Source organism: Osmia bicornis, chromosome 4 (assembly GCF_907164935.1).
Source record: "Osmia bicornis bicornis chromosome 4, iOsmBic2.1, whole genome shotgun sequence".
Classification (NCBI taxonomy): domain Eukaryota; kingdom Metazoa; phylum Arthropoda; class Insecta; order Hymenoptera; family Megachilidae; genus Osmia; species Osmia bicornis.
In genome coordinates, this window is record NC_060219.1 from 8379144 (window position 1) to 8403080 (window position 23937).

Genomic DNA, 23937 nt, shown 5'->3' on the forward strand with positions numbered 1-23937 from the left:
CGCTTCTTCTCACGCTTACATGGGTGCATTTTTTTTAGAAGTTTGACGGTTGAAAAAAGAAGGTTGACACTTAGAAGGAGACGTTGTATACCGCAAATAAAATTATGACATAATTCTAGCTCCTGGGTTAACAATTTTTCAATTGTGAACCAAGTAATGAAAATAGTAAAAGTCGTGGAAAATGGTTCCGTGATTACGTCTCATTAAATATTCCTCTTTTTAGCCACGATCTATTCCGAGACAAATCACGCGAAGGATTGAAAAAACACCTTTCACACTGCAACTATCTACTAATGGATTCATTAGCCGATGATTATCGACACTTGATTACAGCTTTCCAAGGCTTCGATGACTTTTAATAGATAACTGTACTGTCCCGAGGAATATCCGCTCGACGATATTGTAGAAATGGAAAACGATATTTAATTGACCTCTTACATGTTAGTTATTCATCTAACCAGCTCTTCAGAGCGAAAGGATTAAGTCAAGAATGTAATACAAACCCCAGAAACAGAGCAACGAGAATCCTATAGGAAGCAGAAGAAAAAAAAGGAGAAGAAAAGGTCGTTACGACTAATATTTAAAACGTTACACGGTCGCGGAGCTCGGAAACGAAGATTAATTCAAAAACCCGCAAAGATTATCCCTCTTTCATTCCGTCCTCATTGTCCGTCCGGTTAAAGCTCGGCCACGTCTGATATCTCTCGCAGCTGGATCGCGACGTTCCTTTGAATCACTTTATGCGATCTTCATTGTCCATTACTCCGCCACCGAGTCGAGAGAGACAATATCAAAGCCGTTATTTTCCGCATTCGCGTTCTGTCCCGTAATGAGGCCAGAGTCCCCGGCTTGGAAACGCGTTTGCCACGTTGCTAAAGGTCCGAGCTGCTTCCTTATTAGTTATTAGTATACTCGCTCGGCCGAGCGATGCAAGGGAATTGGGGGTGGGGTGAGAAAGGGGTGGAACAGGGGGAGGGAAACGAAACGGTTTACAAATGTAGGAGCAAGAATAGAAGAGAGATGGTGGCTTGAATGGGGTCCTTTTGAATTACTGGTGGCTGCTTGTTTTGTATAGACACATAATGTATACGTATTCACGTAGACCTGGACGGCACACGGTGTTGTGTGGTTACGGACTCGTGTAGGACGTTCGTATAGGGGCGAGCGCGTCTCAGCGAGTAATATATAAGTATGGCCGAGCCGGGTCCGCCTGTATGGACTTATACACGCGAATCCGGCAAAGTCGGTACAGAGAGAAAAGGCGCCAGAGCTTGGCTACCCGACAACCATCATCCACCCTGTGCTACCCGACCTTCTCTGTCCTTTCCTCGCCTCCTGGTTCTTTAACCACCCAACCCTCTGTGTTCGACCCTCTGAAAGGTCTCTCGCCGAGTCGCATGCCCTGTCATCTTCTGAAAAGAATAATATCTCTCTTTGAAACATTAGCAATTCTATGATCGCCACCTTTATTTATACGGCTTGCCGTGCCGTGTGAGCTGGTGTGGTGCCTCGTTGCTTCCTCGTGCTTCTTTCTCTATTCGTGTATCACCCACATACACATACACATGTATATGCAGAGAAAGACAGACAGTCGAGCGACCATCGTAGCCTGTTTATTACGCGCCGCGCCACGCTGGATACGGAAAATCCGCTCAGACAGGGAGAAAGAGAGGCTCGGCTACCACCATTGCCGCCTTGTTACAAAATACTTTAATTAATGACTCCTCGGAACAAATTTACCTTCATTATTAGCACATTCACGTGCCGCGTCGCCCGGCGTCGCCCGGCTTCGCCCCGCGGCTCGTACGTGAACGCGCGTGTGCACGCAACACGTGTACCAACGGCCCACAAAGCCGCCATTGTGAGGGACATTCATAAAAGGCGCCTGTTCTTGCGCGGCCTTTAAATAATTCAATTCACCGAATGCCTGCTTCCTACTACGCCTTGCGAATCGCCTTTTGCTGCCTCCTCGACGGAACAAGATCCGCCACGCGCAACACCCAACCGACGCGACGTGACGATAAAACGAAAGAATTCGTCTTGCCACTTTGCTCCTCTTATCTTTTAACCACCTGCTCCTTTACACGCCACTCTTTCATTTACGTGAAATTCTATTCGAGATCGTCCGATCGATTAACGATTCGCTGATTTATCTACGAAGCTACTTACCCCGTCCCGTTCGGTCATTTAATTTATGCTTATTGACCGATCGTTTCCATCGCCCGTAGATCGAACATTATCCTATTCTATGGATACTAAAATTTCTATAATTTATGATAATCGATAAATTATTCCTAGTTTCGAAACGCGTGAATTGGAAACTCGCTTTCGCGTTCATTCTTCCCGAATGTATTATATCTCCATTTCCTTTCCACGGGACAATCGATCACCGTTAACGATCACGAAAAGAGAGAAAAAAAAAAAACAAGTCTACCGGACGCCGATCGATCGTGGTTCCGCGGAGCGGAGACGCTGAATCCGCGTACGAACAGCCGGAAGACGAAGAAAAAGCATCGGGGAAGACGAAAGTACCAACTGCTGGTGTGTTCGCCGACACACAATAACTCTTCTGTTCGAATCCTTCGCACGTCCAGACTAGAGAGTTAATAAAGTGTGTAAAGAGAAAAGGCTGGCAACAGGGCCGCTCCTTATCCAAAGTAATTATTCACGCGTGCTTAAGGAGTGCGCGCGAAAACGTTCGTCCGATCTCATCGTCCAACTCGCGGACAGAAACATCCTTTCCGCAAAGTCTCGGCCATTGCTCCGTCGACCATTTTGTCGTTATCAAATGTTCGCCCTTCGCGATCAGATTTGTATCCCGATTTTCCAGCGGAAAGGGTTAAAGCTTCAATGGGCAGCCGGGTACCCAGTTAACTCGCGTCTCTGTGCAAGGGTACAAACGAAAGGTTGGGCAAAAAAAAATCTTTCTCGTCTCTCTATTTTCATACGGTCGTTCGTTTTTCCGTGGCAGAGAAAAAAAAGAAGGTAAAGGAAAATGAAAGAGAAAATAAAAAGAGCATGGCCGCTTCTCCGGCTCGGAGGGAAAGTCTCGCCAGACGCGAGACAGGATAATGTACCTTGGATGAGCGGACGAGCAAGCGAGCCGATCCCGGAGCCGAGCATGTTTTCCGGGATTGTGGACGCGGGCAAAGGAAAAAGAAGAGGGAATCGTGGACGGAATGGAGATGAGAGTAGGCGCAAGAACGACGCCGGAGGAGGAGAAGACACTACAACTGGCAAAAAGCGTACGGGTAACAGAGAACACAGGGGTATACACGGTCGAAGAGGAGAAGGCTTCTCTCGTTCCATCCTCTAGCCAAACAAACGGCCCCTTGCACGATGCACGAGTCTCGCGGTTTTTGCACCGCACGCTCGTTCAAGTTTACATTTACGGAGTGATTCCCTTACCCGTTGTCGCTGAACGCTCTCGCCGGCTTGCTTGTATGCAGATGCAGGCCTGACTGTACGGTGATTATCGCGGCCACGGTGCACTTGCTGTCCTATTTCGACGGAACAATGCGTACGAGGCTGGAAGAGCGTCGTCGCGTGGCCTACAGGTGCCATCGGTCAGGTATAATTGGATTCGAGCGGTAATCGCGCGCGAAATACTAGCGTGCAACTATACTCCATCCAACGAGACGAGACAGTAAATGCGTATAGAAATTCACGTCCTCGAAGCAGGGCTGGCTCATAGTACACAAACCTCGACCGAAATGTTTGAAGAACTGGAAACAACTGAGCTGCGGCACTGCGTCAAGCGCGTGAATTTGTAATCGTAAACCTCTATTGACTATACCACTTCAAAACGCGCGTCAAGAATTGTTTTCATCATCACGTTTTTTCTAATTTCTTCTATTCGAAGGTAGGAGTCGAAGGTTGAAAGCGAAGAGACGTCATAAAAATACGCAAAGTTGCATAAAGCCCTGATTCATCGTGCCATTAGTGCCACAATCGTAGCTCGATGTACAACTCTGTTGTTTATGACCGTATTTGAAAAAAAAAAATTTTTTTCGAAGAGCTTTTGTATCTGAAAGCTTACAGATATCTCGATTGCAAGCAGCTTTATTGAAAAGCTGATTCGACACGATGCGCTTGTATATCCATCGAGAGATAGGCTGCAGGTAATGCCGGTTGTAACCGTTGAAACATCAAATCGCTTCAGCAGAAAAGGAGAAAAATATTCGCTTCATACCCGGAAACTTCGATCAAGATAAGCTACAGGTTTCACAGTGTCGAACGCTTATCCTTTCCATTAACCAACGACAGTTATTTCTGCGTACAGTGAAAGAGTACATGTCGACGGTTAATCCAATCCAACGAGAAACATCGAAGGCAAATAGCAGCCTACTCGCGGCGCGAAAGCGCGGTCTACACGCTTCGCGGATCCAGCCTGAACCAATGATAATCGAGTGAAAAGTTGTCTGGTCTCGACGAGGAGGAGAATTTCGCAACGCGTTTTCACACCGATCATTACGAGCCGCGTTAAACGTTTTCCTTGGACGGTGTCATTTTCACCGGAAACATCAAACGGTAGCAAATCCAGGCCCAAAACAAAGAAATAGAAAGATAATCAACGGAAATAATCGCGAAACGTTTACGATCGTTTGAAACGTTCCAATTACCGTTACTTTTTGTTAATAGCTGCAGATATCGTTTTACGGGACAATCAGTTTCCTGTGCGGGTTTTCCGCTTGAAACGCGCGTTTCCTGGACTCAGTAGCCAATTAAATTCACCCGAAGAAAGAGAAAGAAAGAAAGAGGCATAGCCGATCGTTGCGAGAAACCGCGTTAATTAACGAGAAGAAAATCGTTACCGATTGGGAGGTATACGCGCGAATAAAATATATAAATTATACAATAACGATCGTGATAACGCGATTAACCGTCGCGATAGTCGAGTTTCATTAACGAGTAAAATTACGGGACGACGGTTGGGACAGGCTGGTAGCCAGGATCGAACTGTAATTTCGAGTAACGACATTTATCTGAGTGACTTATTCACCCGGAAACGTTCGCGACTATTCCCTGTGCACGCTTGTAAATTGCTCGCCGCGCGGATACAAGAGGGGCTGGCCTATAGGCCGAGTCCGGTAATGACAGTAATATAGAAACGTTAACAAATGCACGGCTTGCGTTTGTATTCGTGATGTTCACAGACGCGAAACACAATGCGGTATTTTCTCTTCGAGTGATAAGTTTTCTGCCACTCTAACAAGCGGAGAGTCATCATCGAAAACTGCCAGGCTGAGATATTCGATACACGTTCGATAGATGAGGTTGTTTTGATTTTGATAAATTAGAATGCGCGTCGTTCGTTATATCCTTGGCGAACTATAGAGTAAATAATGTTACAAACGGTAATATTATTCTTATCAAAGATGTTAACTCGTACCACTTAGAAAAGGAGAAGAGAAACGTCTTGGAAAAAGAGAGCAGTAATGGAATCGGTAAATAATGCATCGGGTTTTCTTGAAAACGGTCACTATCCGTGAAATTGATTCGAGTTAACAGCAGGGTGCTCGATTTCTTAATTAACGAATTACAGCATCGGTAATGCGAATTTAACAGCGCAGCGTAGGGAAATCAGCCTTATCATCGTGCGATCGTAATTAAATGCGTCAAAATAAGCCAACCAGCACGACTCCTGTTGTTTGCCATTTACCCAGCCGAACGTGAAAGAAAAAAAAACTGTATCGCCTCTGAATTTCCCTTAATTACCTGCAAATGACGTTAAAGAAGACGTCTTCGTTCGTTTTAAGCAACGTCAAGCACCGGACGGACGTTTTTACGATTATCTGCTCGGATGGATCGGGTGTCCAATCGAAGTACACTATAGTTAATGAGTATGCAAACGTTTGGTAAATGTGGAACAAAATTGACAATTAATTTGATAAATTTATAATGCGATAGATAAATGTCGCTAAACGTAGTAAAAATTAAACGAGCTATTTATCGGTTTAATAAATTTTAACGTTATTTTGTGCACCGTTTAATGCATTGATCTCTTTTGCAGGTGTACCTACAAATTCATATCCGGCTACTCTGACACACTTGGAAGAATCTGTTATCTGCATAATAACAGCATCCGCATAACAGTATCTTTGCCTTCGTGTCAATTATGTCTTCGTATAAATTTCAATCTCCAAATTTTTTAATTCCAATCGAAATTATAAGACACACGTTAAATATACATACACAGTAGTCCGATAAACGCGAACCATCTTATTATCGAGTATTTTACTGTATCGCCAATCAATGTGTCCAATAAAAAAATCCCGTCCAGCATAAATAAACGAATAAATTCTTTGAAAATGAAGAATACCGTCCACCTAATTAACGAACGTTATCTACAAAATACGGGACGACTTTTATCGTCGACGTCAAAAGGGGAAAAAAAGAGTAAATAAGGAAGGAAGAGAAATGGCGGGAGAGATCGAGTGGATCGAGACGAAGGAATCAGCAGGTGCCGTTGAATTAGTATAGATCAGGCTTCTTGGCGCACGTCAATTACATAATCAACGAACGATATCGAGGATGATAGTGCATAACGAGTGGAGAGCATCGACGCGACGCGGCTTGGGCCAAACCGCTCTTTTCAACTGGCCTCCAAACTGGTCCCAGAATGAGCTCTCGTCCCTTTCTTTCTTTCTTATTCTCGGCTCGTTCGAACGGAAGGAAATAAAAGTGCACCCCGAGTCAACGGCGAGAGTCAAGTTGTCGAACGGGCTGTTTATTTAGTTTATTATAGGCCCTGGTAACGGTATCGGTCGCGCATCTGAGTCGTCCCTTTTCTCCGTTCTTCGTATTCCTTTTAGCGAATTCTTCTATCGATTCCGGCGTCGAGAGCGGCTGGGAACGAGTCCGATAATTGCGTGTCTTAAGTGGTCGACGATGCAACGAGGACGAGAACGGCAACCACTTCGCGGACCCTCGTTTTCCATACCGCGGCTTCTCTCGATGCATATTAGATAAATATTAATACACGGAACGGTAACGAGCGGCTCTTGTTACCGGACGATGTAAATTGTATCTAATTGCCACGAAATTCCCGCGGAAAAGAATCCGCTCCGGTGAGAATGCAGCCGCGATTGCGAGCTAACGTTTCGATGCAGTGGGCGAGGAAGTTGAATTCGTGTCGAAGCAAAGACTTTTTGGGTGATACCGACTGTTTACCGACGAATTGCAATTGATGAGGTTAAAAGCAAGCGATTTTTCCATTTTCAATAGAGACGGTTAATTGCTACGCATCCTATGTAAATTTTCAATATAATCAAGTAGCTATGATCAATTTCTATCGCGATAAAACGTTTAAATCTCCCGTTAAACGTTTACTAGAAATTTTCAATTTTAGGTGACACGAGATATTTAAACAAAGAGGTGACATAAATCAAAAGGAACGGTGAAAAATAAGAAGAGTTCTTTTGCCGTTCGACTTTGCCTGGTAATCTCGACTTTACAATTCGAACAATCATTCAAACTCAACGAGGAACTAAGCAAAACTCGAGATAAAGAGTGAACGCTCTAAGCCAATTTCTTTTCATCCGTGTAATTCCTTTTCACGGTAATCCAGGCTGCTCGAACGTCATCGTTGTTAAAGAAAAAGGGAATACATACTCGGTCTCGTTTGTGCGAACGGATCGAGACGCGGCTATGTTCCAGCGAGGATATCTTTGCTCTTTGATCCTTTTGTTCCCCCCGTACCGATTGAGCAATACTCGGCGGCTAGAAAATACGGAAACACAGGCGAGAATAATCGCTGACATTTGCTGAAGCTCTCAATATTCCATCGAGAGCGAACACTGTGACAGTTACAAATAACTTTTACACGGACGTTCGATTGAAATTCAAATTCCAACCTAACGTCCGTTTTATCCGCATTGTCTAAGCGATTTCAACGAACACAAGGACAATAACTCAACGGTTTCAGGTGACGTCTATTCGAATTTACCTCTACCCTAGAGACGTCCTCGAGGAAACATTTTTTTTTTTAAGACTATTGTAAGCTGAACAATAATTATGCAAAGACACAAAGAAACGAGTCGTTGCAAATACAATCATTGACAATTGTCTGTATTTTTTACTAATCGACGTAAAAATAAATCTTTTATCCAAGTGAGTTTGTTCAAAATCATAGTCGACAATCGCATGAATGTGTTTAAAGGAGTAGGCATTATTTGCGGTGCATAGAAAATAAGAAAACTTCATGTTCCTTTTTCCCAGAATTTAATGCAGCTATAGTCTTCAAATTTGTAGAACATTGAAATATCGAATAGAGAAAATTATAGGGTTGCAGGCCGAATTTAGAAAAGGTTTGTTAAATAGCATAGAAAATTTAAACTCGATCAGTCGAATGGTTAGTGAGAAAAAGGAACACGAGTGCCGAAGAACGTGATTTTGCAGGGGAAACATTTATTTTAAATCTTCTCTCTATCAATTCGCATGTTCAAAAATATAACATTGAAAAATTGTTTTAATTATAAATTCCGACTCCAAATATTGTTTATTATCAAATAAAAAAAAAAAAAGAAAAAGAAACACGATTTCTTTCTTGACCCTCAAAAAATACCCACTCTCTTTAAGTAGAGAAACCCAATCACGGGTACGACTTCGCTGAAGGTTCACATTCAATGGAAAAAAAGGAAAATCGTGGGCGAGAGTAACGTTATTCGACCATGTAAGCGATTAGGCCATCTGAGGGTAAATATATCATACGATCGGAGCCGATAAATTAGAAAAATGTCACGGACGAAGGAAAAGTGAAAGAAAATGAACGATCAATGGTTCCCGTGTGATCAATGTTCCAAAACGCTTTTCTACCGTTTATAAACAAAATATTACCGTAATCAGTTGGCGCGAACAACGTTGGCCGAGCAACCGCCATAAATTTATTTCTCATTGGTCACGGTCCAGAACATCTCGGACAGAAAGGAAACGCATTAACAACGGTGCAATCCCCCTTATTATTGTCTTAAGGTGTCTCAAACGTGATCGAACGGGCGAACAAGAGAACGATCCAACAACGAGCAACGAACAGAAACAGACAAAGACACGTGTCACTTCGAAACAAGCGAAGAGAAGAGAGACAAAGAGTCCAGGTTTCGCGCGTAGGAGCCAAACAATTTATTGCCCCTTCGTTGCTGTTGTAGTTGCCCAAGACGATGCGTACGTAGGCTTTAAAGGTCTACAATAAGTCTGGGTCATTACTTTCGGTGATTACCGCCATTTTTTCATTACCACTCGTATCCTGACCTTAGAGTACATTTTCACATGACGGTAAATGCCATCATTTTTTTTGACGTCACGAACAACTGAAAGTCGAAATGTCACGACGAAGGATTTCAGTGTCGTGGCATTGGATCTCGGCCAAAAGTGATGGCTTCTAATGTCACTTGAAAACGTACTCTTAGTCTGTTAGGTGGCTATGCACGCGGCACATGGCGGTCACAATGCGTCGTCGAATTCCTCACCACTTTTAAGGGGATACGAGCCGCGGAACGAGAAGAAGAAAGAAATAAAGAGAAAAGGTTGGAGGAAGGAGGAGCATTTCGAAATTCGTGGCGATAATTTATACGGGGCCAGGCCCAAACTCCTTGGGCCCTTTCGTCCACGATAAGATTGGATCGTCAGGGGCCTTTACACGGATACACCAGATACCTAAGTACCGGATAACAGGCGACTCACAAAGGAATAGAGGTACTTATTTGCCGGACGGGATCGACGTTTCCTTGTATCCCAAAATTCGATTTACGATTGGGGTCCCAATCTATTAAGCAAAAGTGATCCACCGATAATACCGAGCGATGTATATATCCGAAAGTGTTGATCGCCCTGCTGGATATAGGTGCTTCTCAAAGTTAATAGTAGGGGGGAGCCCGTTCTAATTTCCCCTTGATGTTGTCACCCTGATGCTTCGCTATTCTTTCTCCTTCTTGGAAGATCAACCGGTTTACCTCAGCGACACTAAAAGTAACCGTTCAACGATAACAGAATTCCTCTTGCTGTAATTATTCACGAAAGGGTTGTGAACGCACTAATCTCTATCGCGTTATTTTAATTAAATTATTTGAAAAGAAATTGCTAAGAATATTAACGAATTCAAATTAAGATAGCGTAAGCGTTACTTTAGGGTGCTTTTCTCTGACGAAACCGTGTCATATGTGGTAACCGTTTATGGTAGCAGAATTAAAAACGTGGAAACGATAACTCTTGATTCCACGTCACCGGTGACTGTGTGCAAGAAAATTCGATATAAAATCGGCCCGTAACCAGGTAATTCGATTTAACCGGCCACACCGCGCAGGCAAATCGAATTCGGTATCGGTGATCCCATTGACAGTACAATGTGAAAGAGGAAAGAGAAAGGGGGCGGTCGGTACGGTGCTATGGAACGTTTTAACCGAACAAAAGGAGACCCTATAGGCAGGAAAGCTGGACGTCGTTTCATAAAGATACGGATTTATCGGCGGACTGGCCGAAAGGGGTTTCGCCGTGTCGACGAGCTGGCCGCGACAAAAATACGAGCCTTTAGCTTCAACACCTTGCCGCGTAGCTGCGATTCAACGGTGTCACGTATTACCCATACGAGCGAGAGCAGACCGGACACGGCCATTCTAAAATTAAGTTCCATCATGCGAATGAAACGTCCAGAGCACCCAGCATCCCATAGAAAATCCTTGCCCATTCCTCTTAACGTTCAGATTATTTCTTATTTTTTTTTTTTTTTAATTTATTGTACAAAAATGAATTTGTGATTAGGTGGATATACTTGTAACGCGACCGATTGATGTTTGCGTATAATAGAATCGGATTGGGACAATATCGAATCGGATTTGAGATCCAGACGGGAGCGGATTGAATTTTCTTATACGATACGATGCTCGCGTGTGCGCTATCAATTACTTAATTTCAAGTAAGACTGAGGTAGGTACTTGCAACTGTGTTGGGACTTGGTTCAGGTGTTACGTTACGCGAGTCAAGCGTCACTTTCTCGAGTCTAGACGGTGTGTACGCATCCGTGTACCATCTTTATTTGGTTCGAATAGTTCAATTCCAGTTTGAACTACTTTGCTGTTGTTATGCGACAATATTATCCCGTTATAAACAATCGCTAAAATTCTGTTCCTTAGAATCGACTTCGAGGCTGAAATAGCATTGACCCCTCCCTCGGTGTAATTCCATTTCTAGTCAATTACGGTTCACCTAAACGATGTCGTAAATTTCGGTTTTGCACGATGCCTTATCAATAGCACATAATTCTTGTCCGGGAGTACGTTACAGTCGGGAACGTATTCAGAGAGAGATTTATTAGCCAGGACGGTTTCTACCGATTTAACGTTAAGCTGGACGATCGGTCGTTCCCACAAAAGGTAGCTAGCCTTTTGAATGAATTTTCTTAAAGAAGTCAATGCAAAATGACTGGAGTCAAATATTCCAAATAAAATTATAATGAAAGGGCTGCATGACCCTTTGGATCACCGTTTACTTTCCTCATTCGTGAGAATTCTTAACAAAAATAACGAAGAGAAGGTGACGCGAAGAAGATTCAGACCTCATAATTCTCCATGGTCCAGCAATTATTCAACGTCCTATCACCGTGTCGTCGGGTAACAACAATCCAACCGTAAATCAGGTTTATTGAAAGGAAAATCTCGATGTCGTACGAGTTTTCATCGGTACGCATGTCCATGGCCAATGGAAGCTTTATGCGATAATCTGGCAAATTGCCGACCAGCTTGGTGACAGTAGCTGGTCCCCATCCAGCATCGAATCCTTCCTTCGCATTTCGAAATTTCTGCCTTTACGACGCGTTCACATAATACATGGTATTCCCAAAATTTGTACAAGTTAAAAATATAACCTTGCTATAAAAAATAATGGACCATGTACATGTCAAGGCTCAGCTCGCAGTACCATCATCAGACCCCTTTTCTCCACGTCCCTGCGTTCCACGTGTCAATCCTCTTCTTTCATTTCTTTTTCCTTCTCCCTTTCCTGTTCTTCGTCCTCACCCTTCCTCTCCTTCTCCTTCTTCTTCTCACCGCTTAAGCTCACCCTGATTTACATTCGTTCACCTGTTCGTGCATTTCAAGAGTGGCCCACTTGCACAGACGATCGCTGTTTCCAGTAAGTGCTTACATTCGTGTGAGTTACACGCGATCTCACCTACCACGAAGACGTTACTTCGTTATCCCGCCTGTTATCGTGACCAAGGTGTGCGCTTCGGGGACGCATTTCTTAGTACCAGTGACACTCGACGTCGGGTAACGCGATAGATAAAAAGGGGAAGGTGAGACCGGAACAAGGGGGATGCGATCAGCAACGGTGAACGATGAATTGTACTTTATAAAAAGTTTATATCTTGATGCACATCAGATATCACTGCGTCACTTATATAACTTCTTGATGAAGCTAATTGCTACTCTGGCGAAATGTTGAGAACAAATTTCTGTTGGACTTGCTTTATAACGAAGTGAAGTGTACAGAGGTGTGAAACGTGCAGAAGTATGAATGATTCTCATTAAAAATGTGTGTATAAAATATACGTCTAATCAATTAATGAATTAGTAATAAGATAAACAGAGAGAGTCGAAGTCATATAATAAATAATGTACCACATCCGCGTTTGATAAAATTCGCATTCAGGTTTTGTTTGAAAAAAATAACAAAACCGACCATCCTTCGTGAAATTAACGGCAAGAATATTGGGACAATTATTTTTTATACCCTGATGTGCCGATCGATGTCGTGTAATTAAAGCTGATAAAAATGAAAGCTTCGTTATATGTATATGTGCACCGCGCCTAATAAAATTTTCTCTCTTGCTAAACATATACGTAATTAGAGTGATAACTGCTTAATAACGAGAGGTATCGTTACGGCGGATAAGCATGGCGATATACGATAGCATCACCGTTCGTGGATACCCTTTAGGCTGCTTTCAGTTTCCGATAATGCCTCTTAATTAACTAAATTATGGTAATTGCTAAAACAGCGTACGTACGAGCGAGGGGTTAGCCCGCCTGCATGTCTTACTTAATGTAAATGAAGCATTATACAAACCCGCGACTATTACCGCCCGTAGTATATATACTATGCACTTATTTTCCTGCTAAGCTACTATTACCCGAGACGCCAATTTTAACGTTAACCATCAAATCAACTAGCTCGTTCGGATTGTCTTGTTATACTCTCGTTGTCGCCTTTCGATGCTTAAATATCGGAACAGTTTCGCCTCTCTCGTTCGTTTTCGATCGAACAGACCCCGTGTAACCTTTCCTTCGAATCGCCTGACTTCTATCAATTTATCATGTACGCGCGTGATCCATGAGTTAATGGAACGATCAAGGTAACGAGTCTAACAACAATTATTCACAGTCTCGTTCGTGAACGTTACTCCGTTCTTTCCCTCTTCGTTAATCCTTATCCCATAATAGAATATTTCATTCACAATTTTATAAATCGCCGTGTTAAACGTTTGATTCATTCAATTTGCACGAGAGTATAATAGTTTCCATCGAGCTGGTAACGAAGGTGTTTATTCGTAGGATTAGAATGATTAGGTAGATAAATATGAATTTTTTTGCACGATCTAATCAAAGGGAGATGGACCTCCTCGTCGTGTTAGGGGATCTCTGTGGGTCGAGTTGAATAGCAAACTCGAGAATTCTCTTCATAGACGAACAAAGCCGAACGAAAAAAAAAAAATCCCACGATTGCTCAATCTGGTCAATTTATATGTTTGCGTAAGAGCCAATTAAACGCGACGAGCACCATGTAACGGGATAAATTAGGATAACGCGGTGAGGATTAACGAGCGCCAGTAGACGGTACAACAAATACGATTTTTACCGGCCCAACATCCACGTGTTTCACGTTGTTGGTTAATGACTGCTGCTCGAGACCTTGAGCAACCATGAATAATCGAATATATCTAGATAAAGGAACGATGAGTATCGTGCATTTACCCGGGCTTGCCCGAAACTTGTTTCTCTAGGCGACATCGTTTCAACGGGAAAGAATAAATTAGAGAAGCTGAACGAATCGTAAACCTCGAAGAATTCGGGAACTCGAGGATTTCGTCGATAGCGGACACAATAGACTAGCTATAAATTTCTCTTTATAGTCAACCGTCATTGTTGACGTTGTATTCGAAGTTTGCGTGATTTCGATATTCCACGAAAATCACGAAAATTCAAAACCGGTAAAAATAAATTTCGTTCTTGCGATCGAGCGGAATGAAACGATCGCTCTTGTCGAATCACAAGTGTCGGTACTTTCTCAAGAATGTTAAACAACCTGCAACTGCACGCCTCGTTTCACCGAGTGAATCATTTTTCACGAGCATCAACGTCCGCATAAATCTCCCGTAATAATTCGTTGAAACGCGAGGCGCGGTATGCGATCGTAAAAGACCCGGACGAGTTGAATAAAAAGAGAGAGAAAAAAGACAACAACAAATACCTGCATAAATCCTAATGAACGCGTTTAAAGAAACTCCTCGGAACTGGTTTCGGGTGACACCCTTTAATAAGCGACAGGGTGACGCGGTGGGGAAACGATTCCCCGGTTAATTGTCGTGCGTACGTATCGCGAGGGGTCAAAAGAGATACATTTCGATGGAGCACCGCGCCGCTTTTAGGTAAGAAAGAGGAAGCCTCGAGGGAAGTGGCGATTTTATCGTCTTCGGTTTTACCGACCGACGACGTTCACCGGTACTCCCGTGAAATCCATCGGGGGTGTAAAGTGTAAACGATCCGGCCATCGACGGCTCGATATTGTGCGAACCTGCCGTTTCGATTAATCGAAAAGAGGACGTTCGTTCGATCGTGAGAAGATCTCTACGAAGCGGTGGCAAGAGGAAGAGGAAGGGTAAAAGGTTCTCCGATGCAACCGCAGCGACAGTGACAACGACAAAATGCAGCTACGTATTTAAGGCGTATACAGGGTGTCTGGGACGTGAGCCATAAGTTCCATAGGTCTTCCCAAACAAAAATTGTGTCTATTTCATTCTGATATCAAGATTATTGATAAATTAGATAGAAAAATTAAATTGAAAATTAGATTCTTTGAGAATGGTGGAGGGTAGTGTATATGATTGAAGTTTATTGAACTCTCGAGTGGACACCCTGTATAGTTGTAACTGCGGGAGGTTGCGAGGGGAAGTATCGTGGCTGTAAAGTATAAAGCATTAAGCGTTAATCTCACCGGTGGACAAGATAATGCTCCGAGTCGGCTCCGTGTGAGGAGCCTTTGAGTGGCTATTTATCTCGAGTTTAAATCGATTTGTATGCTAATCCAGCTGAGAAATCCGCCTGCGTACATAAAACTGAAGGAGGCCTACAAAACTCAGCCTCCATGAGATTCCAGATATATCCCTGACTAATTAGGCCCACCGTCGCCCTGCCTCTTTATTCCCCTTAGGTCCGTTCGCTGCCCCGCCGCTGCGCTCTGTCGTCCCTCTGTCGCCCTTTCCTTCTTTTCTTCTTTTTCTTTCCTTTTTTTTTTTTTTTTTTTTCAATGATATCGACCTCCCACCCGACGGAATTCGCCGTCTCTTCCTGAAGAAATCGTCGTGTGTTCGGCCGTGCAACCGGGAGGAACGGCGATCGTTTCGAGCTTCGAGGGACCGAGAGACAACGAGAAAGAAATCGATTCAACAGCCTACTTCTTTTACGAAAACGATCCAACCGTACTTTCGTCCTTCGTTTTCGGTCTCTCACACCCTTCTTTACGATCCCACAGCACGCTTCGTCCCGTTGAAAAAATGAGCGGCGGTTTTCGAATTACCACGACGTTTGTGAAATTAGGTAGAATAAGAGAAGAACAATTTCGAGGCAATCGTTTTGCAGAGAATCCAGTCCGATATGTATACTAATGAATCCAAATCAACTCTAGGCGGGCTATTGTTTTTCTTTTTTTACGTATGAACTATTACAAACTATTCAATTAGATCTGAACCTTCTTGCAAGGTATGTACCATCGAATCCCATCTCTAATCGTATTTCTATCTGATCGACGAACGGACAGCTTCGTAGACGTTCCGTAGACCTTAAAAGGTAAACTTGTTAGGCCGAAAGTGTTCTGGAACCGGGTCGATGACCGATTCATCGGCGGCGTAAGCAGCTGCAGGTAAACGAATCGGGTTCACAGGTAGATGATCCGCTTTTTTAGATGGAAATTCGGGAAGAATTCCGTACGAGCCAATGCACTCTATCGTTTTGAAACGAACGTGGCACGAACGCATAACTCGAGGATATTATCGTCGCCGTGCTTTCCGCTTCGTTTCTGCTACAGCAAAGCCGCGCGGCGCGTTTTTCTGCACGCTTTTTATATACCTGCGACTCGATCGAATTAACGATCCTCCTTTTAACGAAACATCGTCCGAAAATAGTTTGGATAGAGAGGGTACGACGGAAGAATGAATTCTGAATGAGCAAAAAGAAAAGGAGAGAATGAAAATCAAGCAAGCTCTAACAACAATTTATTCCGGGGGCTTAATTTAATCCGAACGAAGAGCAACTCGCAACTTCCTATCCTATCCTATCCTATCCACCTTCTACTCGTAAATAGTTTAGTGGGCGTGTTTTGTTTGAAACGAGAAAGAATTGAGAATCGTTTCAAAGACTCGGCGAACCGTCTGTCTTACTTTATTTCTCAGTTGTTGACCGTTTTACGGGGCTCGATTCCGTCGAGCATTAAACCCGAAACGCTTTGATCTTTTATACTTGTTTCGTAGAACCGTGATTCGATGAGCTTAAGTGGGCGAACGGGTCAAGATCAGACTCCGAAAGCGTGTTGTTTCATACGCCGTGAAATGATAAACGTGCACGCCACCCCGTGGCCGGGATTTCTTTAATGTTCCCACCCCGGGTAAAAGGGAGGTCAGTTCTAGCGAAGACCACCGCGAATACTGGAACAATTTCGTTTTAATAAAAATATTAAAACACGACTACTGTTTCTGAGAGTTATTAAGGAATCGCGTTGATAAATCCTGTGTTTCTCTTTAATTCGCGTTACAATAGATATCTCAATTTGCACGGAACATCGTCAAAACACGCGATGGTCCGACGTGTTAGAGAAGGTAGGAGCAGAACGAGCTCGTAATTTTTCCCGAGGAAAACGTTGATATTAATTATCCGGGAAGGGTCGGGCGCGATCTTGAAAAACGGCCGTGTAACGTTCGTTCGTTGCGTCGCGATCGCATAACTCGACGCGATAATCAGATCCGTGCTCTAAGATAGGTTTCTCAATAAAACAAACGCGTGTGTACATACACGGCGTGTACGCGTTCTATCTATCGGTCGGGTCGGTTGTGCGCGCGAGACCGCCTGGATTTGAATATGTTTACATTCTTGTTTTGTTTATCGAGCCGCGATCGCCGGTGAACGACGCGAAACTGCATCGAGGATAACCGTTCGGACGATGCCATCTGACTTTTGCGAAACAGGTGGTTTTAACCATACAGGCCGATCGAACACAATGAGACGTGTCCACACCGTGGACCATAATCCATCTTGGAAGTCAATCCAGTTCGCCTTGGCATGGAAAATGCCTCCTCTTCGACGAAACTCTCTATTGTTGTTGGCGGCTGGACGACGTAGAACAACCTTCTACTACAAACGTACGAAGCTCCGCCATTCAGACGGGTTTCGAATCGATCGATCGATCAGTCGATTCGAGATCGATTGCAATTTATCCGATTTCAGTCGATCAAGTGATACAACCCGGTTGATCGAGGTTTGATCTTGTTTGAAAAGAACGACGGCTGTGTTTCTTGCGATTTTTCTATCCGTTCTCATTGGATATGTTTCTTTATATATTGTTGCGACGGCGAGAAGCTGTCGTTTTTCAATCACCCGGAACTGCTCCTTTCACAACCGCGCGATGTTTGAATAAAGAATTGTCTTATCGGAATTCTTCAAACTATATTTGTTATAGCTTGAAATATACCGTTTAGTTCGTTTGGTTTTGTGTTAATTTATTACGAGTTCTCCGAGCATCACTGCATGGCTCTACAATATTTATGTAAAATTGTAAGCGTCTAATCGCCTCAAACACCCTATGCAAAGCAAAGAGGAGAAGAAATCAATTAGCGTATACCTTGACTGTGAAGAAACGTCAATGTTCTTGATGTCTCGCGCAGAAACGTGTCAGATTTGTATGGAAATTACTAGAGGTAAAATGAATATACCGCGCTTTAAAGGATTTCATTTCGAGCATTTACGAGTCGCTAAGAGACAACAGAAGCGCGGCGTGGCACGAGGCGGAACGTGGTGCACGCCGACGAGCGCAACTCAACGGCGATCGTTGAAGAGCACGCGAGAAACAAGCGAAGAAGATTTACGACAAGGGAAATATACCTTCCGTTCTGTCTACGTACACATTCCGTTCGCAGAAGAATGAGGAGGGGGATGGAGCAACTTGCGTTATAAGGGCTGTAAACTCGCTCTCCTTTGTGACGCAGCGCGTAAAGGGTTTAACCCTTCGGGGCTTGCCAGCGAAATCCAAGCGGAGACGCTTCCTTGCTTGCCAACTTTTAGCTGGTAATGGCCACCGGTTGTAGATACGCGAGACAGACTCTCTCATTTTTCTTCCTTTTCCTCTTTTTCCTTTTTTTCTTTTTCATTCGCAGACTTTCTTCCACGAACGTGATTTTCGTCGCGAGCTACGATGACGCGTTCAGTCATCGTTTCCGGAAACGTTGCATCATTATGCGTTCGCGATTGAAATTCCACGGACGAAACAACCCACGAATACGAGCTTTTCATTCTCTTTTCTTCTCCCTTTCCTTTTTTTCAATGCATCAACGCAGACGACTCGCGGGATTCGTGGAAACACGTTCTTCACAATTTTGACCAGCGCGGAATTTTAATTGAACAGATACATCGGGATTTTCGAAATACTTTGACGTATTTTATGAAATCGCTGGATCGTATAATTCTATATAACCGAGAGAATTATGTCGAACGGATTCGAGAAAATCGGTACGAGCCGTGGATTTCGCGTTGCTGAAAAGCGACAAATTGCCAGCAAGTTTCTAACATCGAAGCATTCGAGCCTCTTTCGAGGTTGGAATGACTTGAAACTCATTAAGCATCGTGCGTGTTACGCTTTAGTGTAACCCCGAGACCGGCTGCTCTAGAACGCTCGCAGGTGCATGAAACACGAACGCGTTGAAGAAAAAATGACGAAATAATATTACGTTATTCGCTCGTATATATCATTAGGTTCGTAATTAAAATAATAACTAGCAAAAGAGGGGGAGAAATAACAGAGAGGAAAGCAAAGAATTCGACGCGATCGGGACGCTCGATACGATCGATGAACCATGTCGAATCGTCACGTGGTTCCCGATGTTTTCGATTCGTTTCGATATTTCATTCATGAACTGGAAGAGAACGAGGAACGACGTTGGAGCGTGACGAGCGCCGGCTGGCTCTGTTCGAGAATGGACTTTTTCAGCAATTAAAAGGAGGAAAAAGAAGAGGCAACCCGGTGGCGTTCGTTCAAACATTCGAGACGTGGGTTCAGCTTCCAGGAACGCGGAGGCCCCGGACTTTCTTGGCTGTATCTGGCTGCCGGACGTTTTACGAGTCTCGCCGCGGCTATAAATCGTGCAACTGCGGACCGATTTATACATCGATATCGGTGCACTTAAGTATACAAATGTGCCCTTAATTGGACTGTCTCCTCCCGTGCGTACTATAAAAGCGGCACTTCACTCGCCACCCAAATCACTGCTGACAGCAGCTCCTTTTAAGTTGAAAATATGGCCGGTAAAACGTTCGGGCGAACGTTCTTCCCCGCCTCGAAGGAAAAATTATTTCGCACCACTACCACTGATATCGTAGAAACGTCGTGTCGGATCGTTTCGACAGGTGTCAAACGTGATAGCGATCGAGTCTCGATATAACTATCCGCAACGAAATGACGAAAGGGAAAAATGCGTTCGAGCATCGGTGTAAAAATCACGATACATGTGGCTCGTTAACTGGCGTGTTTGGATCGCACGCGGAACAGGTGCGTGAATTTATACTGCAGGAGGATCGAATTTGCTGCGTTTCACAGCGGCGATTAACTGACTTCTGTTTCAAAACGCATCGATCCGGACACGATTTACGCAACCGGTTTAATTAAACGCATTAGAAAAAGCCTGCATCCCGTGGATTAATAACGAGCAGCGCACCGTGTACTAAAGAATTCCTACACCTCGATAGAAACGTATAATTAGCAAGTTTCTGCTTCATAATTTACAAGCATCTCGTCGAGGAACACGATCGTCTAAGGAACGAATTGGTGCTTTCCGAGCGTATATTTTGTCGCTTCGTCATTCGCAGGTAAGAATTCGTTAGAAAGGAATCGTTAGAGGAAACGATAGATAAGGTTCAAAGAAATGATGAATCAACGAAGTAGTAAAATCGATGCAGGCGCCGGCGCGTTTGCATATTTGTGAATCCCCTCGTAGGAAGATTTCAGAGTAATTTCCTGTCGGTCGTGTAGCGCGATGACGCGGCTGATTTAACCGCAGCTACCGTATACGTAAAAAGCGAGCTGGCCGAGAAAGTCAAGCGTGTCGAGAGGCGAGACAACGCTTCGGCCGCAAAGCATGCCGCCGCCATCGTGGTCGTTCTCGTCGTAACAGCAATTTCATTGAACGATTGTTCCGGCGCGGCGAACCAGACCTTTTTGCCAGCTTAATTAAAATAATCGAAAATTATACCGGCTATCCAGTGCGCGGACAAGTTACCAAATCGGGGGAACGAGCAACACGTTTCAGATTCATCTCGGTGGCAAGCTCGTGAACGCGACGGCGCGGCGGCGGCGGCGGCGACGACGACGACGAATTTCGTGCTTCTCGGTTATCCTGGGTAACCGCGTCGAGATCCTCCGTCGAGAGTTTCGTTCCGTAAGCGGTGTCGCGGGTCCTAGATCGACGCGCTAACATTATAAACGTGACCGAACGAGCGAGCAATATTTTTCGCTTCTGGCGCGAGAGCGAAGCAGAAATCGGTCGGTCGCGGCGGCGCGCGGCGATCACGTGCACTCGATAACAGGTCGGCTTCGACGATGTTTGTTCTGGCTTGTCTACAACGGAGCGCCGCCGCGCCGCGAACGATTATCGAGGCTCGACAATCGAAGGATTTATCGTTCGATTCGGCTGCGCCGTGCTTGCCACGAATTCGCGATCCTGGCCTGAAGCGCACGACCCGCTCGCCGACTCTCGCGCGCCAGCCTGCCGCGAAACGAACCGGGAACTCCTTACACGTCCCGCCAGTGTTCCGCGAACGTCAGCCAATTCCTCTTCACTTATCGCGTTTGCTTTATTAGGAGATACCTTTCGACAGATACTCCCGTAGAGGCCACGTTTTTTCCGCCACTCTAAACCAGACCCCGAACAGGAGTTGCAGCTTCGATCGGAAACTGGAAAGTTTCTTGCCTAACAACGGATCGCATCTGCTCCGTTGTCCCTGCTGTTTTAGACACGCTCACGCACCTATACCTCTTTTAATGACTTTTACCGTCGCGAATACAATGTCAAAACGACTCACCGTCGATCCCAACTGGTAGCTTCCACGAGAGAGGATCGTCGATCCAGCGGATCATCGATCACCACGATTATTCGTCCGCATAATCGGTGTCACCCTGGAAACTCGTGGAGGCCCGAGATGCCGGATGCCGGTGGATATTTCCGCGCACAACGCGGTTACTGGTCCACGATCGACACGAGATTTCTTCGGAATACCTTCGCACTGATCACCCACCGTCACAGAAACGCGCAAGTACGCTCACCTCTGGAACCAGTCGGTTCGTATCGCGACCAACACTAGGACGACACGTTTACAACTAATTGAGCAATCATTCGGATCGTTGTTGCGTTTTAAAGACGTAAGCAACGTAGGACCTCGTGTCCTATCATCACGAACAATATCGAGTACGAAGAATGAACGAGGAGAAAGGAGAGATTTGTTGACGAAATAAACGGCGATAGTAACAACACAGCACTGGCCACGGAACGTAACAATGGACACCAGTTTTCACGCCGTGCACCGTTCACTTTTATTCACAGCCTGGAGGATGCCGATGACAACCGTGCTCGTGGGGACGGTTCAATCCGATCGGTCGGGCTGGCAGAAAAGGAACGATTAGAAAAGGCGGGCTAGGGAAACAAGAGCAAAGGGGTTGACGAGGGGAACAGCGTGGAAAGAGACAGAGTAGAAAAAGAAGAGAAAGAAGAAAGTACGAGAGCAGGGGTGAGCGAAGGTGAAGAAGAGAGGACGGAGATAGGGAATACCCTGGTCGTGGCAAAGGTTGCCGGACACGAGACGTCACTTATCACCGAAATTTTCTCGTTGAACTCACTGACGTTGATGCTGCGATCAACGAAACGTCACGTTTCGATCGTTCGATCGGACTGACCGATCGCGACCAGGCTGGTTACGAGGATAACGATGACGATTACCGACGACAGACGCGTACCAACGGAGCTCACGTTCCAGAACAATTAACCCCAAAGTCTAATCGATTTAATTAGGCGTCAAGCTCGGCCTCTTTCCGATCGATCCTGCCCATCCCGTCCGTCGAGTTCCGAGATTTCCTTCTCTTCTTCCCCGTCATCGGGTCCCCTCGATTCTAATCGACCCAGCCGACGTCTTCGTTCGGTGTCCAGTTAAGAGAAATCGATTACGAGTTAGAACGTTGCCTCGGATTCAAACGTTTCTCTTTCGATCGAGGATCGTTCGAATGGGAGCGCGCGACGCGCGGACGCAAACGGAGACACTGCGGATGATGGAAGCTGGCGAACAGGTGGATCGTGGTTGTTGTTCGGGCGGTAGCGAAGAAGGGCGGCGAAAAGAAGGATGCTCGGTGCGACGGGTGGTATGGCGGTAGCGATTTCCCACGTGTTCACACGGGCGGGCCGCCCCGTGCGCAGCTTGCTGTCAGAGGGCGCACCGGTGATGCCATATATCCCGTCATCCTTTGACCCTGCACAGATCGCGAAGAGAAGCGTGCAGAAGGACGATGCACCGGCTGTCGTTGGCGCGTGCACGCGCGTCCTAGCGCGATCGTTTCTCGCGCGCACGATTGTCAGACAGCGTGAGGGCGCAGGATTTTTCCTGATCGGTCGGTGGATTTCGGCGGGACCAAAGCCCGCTTCCGCGGCACAGGGTGAAATGTACGCGACACAGGGCGCGGCGCGGCGGGGAAGGGCGCGATTGGCCACGGACGATGATAATGATAATGATATAACAATAGCGTGCGTTCTCCGCTGGTTCAGATCTTACACTGAAGACCAAGGTACACATACACATGTGTGTCGGCTGGGCCGGCAGGTAGAAGAAGGAGGTAGAGGCTGAGAGGTAGGAGGAGGTGGAGTGTGGCTCCGGAGGGAGGGGAGCCACGCTCTTGTGCACCGGCCACACACAATCGCCTGGCTGCGACTCATACAAACCCGGCCGTACTCTCTCTCGCGCGCGGCCCACAGGTAACGTTCCTCTATACGCGGACAGAGCTCCATAGGGAAGCCTGTGTGCTGGTTCTGCTCCGATCTCGTACGTACGCGCCGCGGACGAACCGTCTCCTTCGTGCGTTCTCCTTTTTCCCTCCTCTCCTTCTATCCCGCGACTCGCTGCGTACACCACTCGATGCGTGAGCGCGCGAGTGCGCGAGTGCCTGACTGCCTAACCGAACACGTGCGAGAGAGAGCCACGTGCGTGTGTGCGGTGGTTACAGGCGAGGAGACAACGCCATACCATGGCACACACATACACACACACAAGCACCAGCATCGGGCCAACCTCACCTCGTCCCGCCATGGCACCTCGCCGCACTTACATACGATACGATACGAGCGAGCCACAAGGCAGGCAGGTAGCGCACAAAACTAAAGAGACTCCGAGAAGCCGGTGAGAGAGATGGTGACGGTGGAAAAGAGAAAGG

The 23937-nt window shown here is 45.5% G+C and overlaps 1 protein-coding gene across 1 annotated transcript in view; it reads right to left on the bottom strand.

The window, feature by feature from the left end:
* Positions 1 to 23087, bottom strand: part of LOC114873288 (transcription factor SOX-5-like) — a 142894-nt gene extending 119807 nt beyond the window's left edge. The window contains exon 1 of the mRNA XM_029181469.2: positions 21549 to 23087. The gene's annotated coding sequence lies outside the window, so the exon portion shown is untranslated. The remainder of the gene's footprint in view (positions 1 to 21548) is intronic.
* Positions 23088 to 23937: the final 850 nt, after the last annotated feature.